This window comes from Terrapene carolina, unplaced genomic scaffold (genome assembly GCF_002925995.2).
Source record: "Terrapene carolina triunguis isolate 2854851 unplaced genomic scaffold, T_m_triunguis-2.0 Scaffold62, whole genome shotgun sequence".
Classification (NCBI taxonomy): Eukaryota; Metazoa; Chordata; order Testudines; family Emydidae; genus Terrapene; species Terrapene triunguis.
Window position 1 is genome coordinate 28316881 of NW_020664413.1, and position 6045 is coordinate 28322925.

Genomic DNA, 6045 nt, shown 5'->3' on the forward strand with positions numbered 1-6045 from the left:
ATTAGTCTATTTATACACAGGTAACCAACCATTTATATATATATATATATATATATATATATATATATATACTCTCGAGGTTCAGGTAGGCAGGTCCTTTAGAGTCTGCTCACACTTCAAAACACTGCAACTGTGACACTAAAATAGAATACTAGAGGCTTTGTAAATTCTCTAAGGGACCAATCCAACAGCCACTGGAGGCAATGGGAGGCTTTCCATTTATTTATTTGGGGGTTGGTTTGGGACCTAAGTATTTTACATCCAAGATATATGTAACACTCAAAGTACAAGATCAACAGATGAAAGGGTACACATACCTGTTTCAGTTAGAATTGTTAGCTACTTAATTTTTCTGCAAGTGCAATTTCTGCCAAAAAATTTTAATCAATCATACTGACGTCAAAAACTTTAGGTCATAAAAAGATAAATGTGGTCCCTGATGTAAACCTGTTTGAAATTACTGAGATGCAACAAATTTATCAGGATCTTTTTTCCTAGTTTTTTTGGAGAATCCTAATACTTAGTTCCATAGCACCTCTCCTTTCTTCCCCATTCCTGGTCCATACTAGCACGCTGTAAAAGTGTGGATAGTTTTAGATATTGGAATGTTTATAAATAATAATGTTTTATACTTTCAAATGTTTTGAGAGATACATGTAGGCAATTTTACTGAAGACTGTGGAAGCTGTGGTTGTCCATTTTTATTGTGCACATGTTTTTATTGGGGCACGCTTCACTGTCTGAATAATTTGACAGCTGTCAAGATCCTAACATGCAAATGTTTATAGTATTTGAAATCTAGCCCCATTTGGTCACATTCTTATTATAAAAACTGTGAGTTCCATTTACTGTCTTATTGTTATATAGCATCAGGTCAAGGAATATAAATCGTACCAAGCAATTCATCTTCCTGTTCAGAGAGTCATTAAATTTCTCCCAGAACATATTTGATTGATATTCTTGGAGGTGAAAGGCTAAACGGACCATATGGCAACATGTTGCATTCCATATGTTATCTGCCCATCCGTGCTTAAGCTGCCATTAGCAACATCTGCACCCACCAGAAATCCAGCTGTGCAGAAAACTATTGATGGAATTGTACTTGTGTAAAAAAAGCCTAGCTTAACGCCATTAAATCGAGACAGGCAGGCAGCCTGCCAGGGCGACAGAAACCTCGGTTAAGTTAAATTAGGCAAAAGCTTTATTGGAGGTTAATTTTCAACTTTCAATTGGCTGGGCTGTTTCGAGAAAAAGCAGTTACGCTTGGCTGGAAGGCCGGGTCCTACTTTCGCTCCTTTACTGGGGAAGCAGGCAGGGCAGTCACCCACCCCACCCCGCGATTGCTACTTTATGGGACTGCAGCTGGACTCTCCCGGAAGCCCCGCACTGGTGGAGTGGGCGTGTGGGGACAACAGAGAGTCAGGCAGCTGAAGGCGCATCGTTACACTCCCACAGCCCCGGGCAGCGCCTACGGGGGGCAGGGGGAGAAGCCTCCCTTCCTCCGGGGGGGGGGAGGGGCAGGGTGCTATGAACCGAAGTTTCTTTGTGTTGCTTGCGGGACTGGTCCCCCATAAAGCGGCGCGCATACGCCTCCCCCCCCGCACCTGCCTGTGACATTACCTGGCTCCTCTCTTGCCTGCGCTGTCCGCCGCGCGTCCCTCCCATCCGCGCCGCGCCCTGCCCCAGCCGCGCTCCCCAAGCTCAGCCCGGGCGCCGCCAGAGGAGGGGAGGCAGGACAAGGCCAGGCGCGTCCCGGGGGCGGCGCTAGCAGCAGCGCCCGGCCCCCACTTGCCGCAGCCGGGGGCAGGAGGAGGAGAAAGCGAGGGCTGCGGCGGGGCGCTCGCTCCTCCGCGCCCCGTTCCCAGCGCCACACAGAGCCCCACTGTAGCCGCCACACGCCCAGCAGTAGCGGACAAGAGCGTCAGCTCCCCCGTCAGCAGCGCCGCTCTCCGTGACGGCAGCGCTGCCGGATAAATAGCCCGACCCAGGCGCGGCAGGTGGGGAGATTTTCCACTGACGCCGGTGCGGAGATAGGAAACAATGGCTGGGTCAGGCGCGCTCCCCGCACGCACAGTGGGGGCCGGGCACCGAGGAGCCTCCGGCCGCTGCGGCCTGGCTCCCGGCCAGCCCGGCGCAGGGCTTCCCCCGGCGGCACCAGGCTGGCACAGAGCTCCACCCCCAGCCTGCGCAGCTCGGGCTCTGCCCCGCCTGTGACCCCAGAGGCCTCTCTGGAGAACCCGGCGTTACCCCCGTGCGACGGAAATCCCGCTCCGCCCCCACGTCTGCTCACCTCCCCTTTCCAATAGGAGACGAGCAAAGTTGCCGCAGAACTTCTCCCCCCTGGCGCTGCTTGCTCGCGGCTGCTGAGCTCGGCCAGGGAGGCCACGCGCGCTGCCGCTCCCAGCAGCGGCACGGTGCTGCGATGTTTCGGTGAAAACACCGCAAGGGGAACTTCTAAACCCAAACTGGTTATTAAGCGAAAACCATTTCTAGGAATCCTGGGTCTTGTAAAATCTTTTCACAAGGCCGAGGTGTTGGGTCTCAGCTCCCCCCAGCAAAGTTCCTTTAATAACCACACAAGATGAGTCCTTCCCATGAAAATTCACTGGCCTCTTCTTCCTGGGGTTTCTTTCCTTTGTAAAGTTTATAATGATTCATGATCAAGTAGAACTGGCACAAATGATCGTTTGAAAACAGAAGTTAGTGCATATTCAGTAATAGTTCATGCTTTGTAGAGCACTTTCCAATTCTGTGGCACTCAGAATGCTTTATAAACATTGATGAAGAAGCCTGATAACAAACCTGGGGGGGTAGGCATCATCTTTGTTTTAACAGGGGGAAACTGAGGCTCAGAGAGATTAAGGTTTACATTTTCAGGAGTGCTTAAGTAACTTGCTGAATGAGGGCCTCTCTCTTTCCCCCTCTCCTTCTCCCTGGGCCCTGTCTTGACAGGCAAAAAAGGATTTTTATTCAATTGTTAGCTCATCAAGTTAGTTGAACACACATTGAAAAGCCCAGTCAATATGCAGGCTAACAAGTCTGAAGCCCATCTAACAGCTTTAAACACTTTAGCTTGCATCTTGAGGGGTTTTTTCAATTTTATTGACCCCCCCCCCCCAGCTGCCCCATGTCCCCAGTTAGGAAAGGGATAGACAAGAACACAGACAATGCCACTATATAAATCCATGGTGTGCCCAGACCTGGGATGCTGCGTGCAGTTCTGGTTGCCCATCTCGAATTAGATATATGAGAATTGGAAAAAAAAAAAAAAAAACAGAGCCGGGCAGCAAATTGATTAGTGGGCTAGAAACCCTTCCATATAAGGAGAGAGAAAAAAGACTGGGAGATCTGATAGAGGTTTATAAACTCATGAATGGTGTGGAGAAAGTGAATAAGGAAGTGTTATTTACCCCTTCACATAACACAAGAATCAGGGGTCACCCAATGAAATGAATAGGCAGCAGGTTTAAAACAAACATAAGGAAGTGCTTCCTCACACAGCGCACAGTGAACGTGTGGAACTCTTTGCCAGGGGCCAAAAGTATAAAAAAGAATTAGATAAATTCATGGAGGATAAGTCCATCAATGGCTATTCGACAAAGTGATCGGGGCTGCAGCCCCATACTCTGGGTGTCCCAAAGCCTCTGACTGCCAGATGTTGGGATTGGACCACAAGGATGGATCACTTGATAATTGCCTTGTTCTGCTCATTCCCCCTGAAGCATGTGGCACTGGCTACTGTGGGAAGACGGGATATTGGGCTAGATGGACCATTGGTCTGAGGCAGTATGCCATTCCTGTGTTCAGTCCAGCCCCTCCCGGTAAGCCAACAAGCCCCACTCTCCCCAGCAACTTCTCTCCACTGCGGTGCAGCTCATCTTCTTCCGAACTGGCAATGGCATGAACAAGGGTACATGTATGCAGCTAGACCCAAGCACCCTCCCCTGTTAGCAGCCCCCTGCAGCATCAGCACAGACAGCGCACTCACACCCCAATTGCTGGACGCCTGGTTCTATCCACTGGAGATAATCCACACATTCAATCTGGTTTCATCTCCAGGCAGTGGGTGCACAGGCTCCCTGATGCCTGCATCCCATCCAGGGCCGGCTCCAGGGTTTTGGCCGCCCCAAGCAGCCAAAAAAAAAAGAGCCGCGATCGCGATCTGCGGCGGCAATTTGGCGGAAGATCCTTCGCTCCGAGCGGGAGTGAGGGACCGTCCGCCGAATTGCCGCCGAATAGCTGGACCTGCTGCCCCTCTCCGGAGTGGCCGTCCCAAGCACCTGCTTGCCAAGCTGGTGCCTGGAGCCGGCCCTGGTCCCATCCACTGTACTACTTAGGGGTGCAATCCACTATATCTCCAGACATGAGACAGTACCCTCCACCCTTCTCTTTCTGGACTCCTGGGTTCTAAAACAAAATCATAACCTTGTGCCTGGTGCAATTCCACCACTTGCACCATTGTAGCAACTGAACATGGGCTTCAGCCTCTAAAGACCAGGTGTGCCTAAAGCTCTCTGGTTAAGTACCAAATGGCCTGTGTTTCCCTTTGAGAAACTAGCTCCTGAAAAATCCCTGGCAATATCAAAGAGCATGTTGCACTAGAGGAGGCAGCCCAGACCAGCTCACCCCTGCAGAAGATTTGTTTCTTGTGGCAGCCACAATGGCAAGAACTTGCTCATTCCTTTTACCCACACAGCCTTGAAAGTCATCCCAAGGATAAGGCACAGCACTGGGAGGGATGACCAGGGAAGAATCCTGCAGCTCTTGAAGAGTTTCCAGGTTCTCTGGTCCAGAGCCTTGACCAGTGAGTGACCAGTGAGAGGCTGACTGATCACTCACCAGTGACAGCATCCCTTTGACTTTATTAGTTATTTCCAAAGAATTCATTCCAAACATTATAATAAAAATATTCTGTTCTTTCACTTAAGATAAGATGTTAGCCAACTTCTCACTCTTCCTAGCTTCAGTAACATGTTATGATCCCTTCACTTATATTCTCCCTTTAGACATTTTTTCTCCTTCTCTCTCACCTTTTTCCAATGAATCTGCGACTCCCATTACTGGCTGCTCAAGGCTGTTTTCCTTCTTGCCCATCATGTATCTGGAATAATTTTCATTATTTTACTGAAGGAAGGTCTGCCTGGCCTTGTTTAAACAACCAGCAAACCATCTTTGTTGTCAAAGAAAATTAATACATCTCCAGCAAGAAGAAACTGAGCTGGGAGAAGCATACTGACGCCTCATTATCATGTAGGCATGATCTGGCACCGGACTATAATGTCTTATCTTACAAAGCATATCTGTTCAGTATGTCACTTAGAAATAACATAAAAATCAGCTTGAGTAAATTTATGTCTTTTAGAGTAGTGTATTTTCTCATGGGATAAGCTTTCTTGCCATTAAACTCCAATTATAAATGAAAAACCAGCAAACCCTTGTGTAAGCACTCCCACTGAAGTCAACAGCAAAACTTTGATTAGCTTCAGTGGGAACAAGGACTAGTTCCTTAGTTTCTACTCAGGTGTATTTCTTGAATCTAAGCAATATCTATCTCATCATAATGTAAGCTATACTGCCTTCAATTTGTATGCATTTATAACAGATGTTAACATAAGGAGTTGTATGTACGCATTGGTGCCAGCACAAACCCCATAGTTGATGAGGATTCTTTGTCTCTTAATAAAATTGTTATATGCCTCTAGTATTTGGGGCTTCGAAATTCATATTCTTGGTGTAGGTGCTCTTTTCAGACACTCTTATCATATCATTTTTCCATCCTGTAAGAAAATAGTGTACAAATAATTTGATATTGTCTTCCACACTGCAGACACTAACCACCAGCCTTCTAGAAATTACTGAATTTGCTTTTGATAATTAATACAAAACACAAAATAATTAATTTGATTGTTAACAAAACACAAAATAATAATTGTGTTTAGCACCAAGAGCATCAGATCTAGTCAAGGGAGGTGAGAAGCCACATTCTCCCCTCATTCACCTTCCTGTAGGGGGCGGGGTCTGAATAATGCATGATAACTACATAGT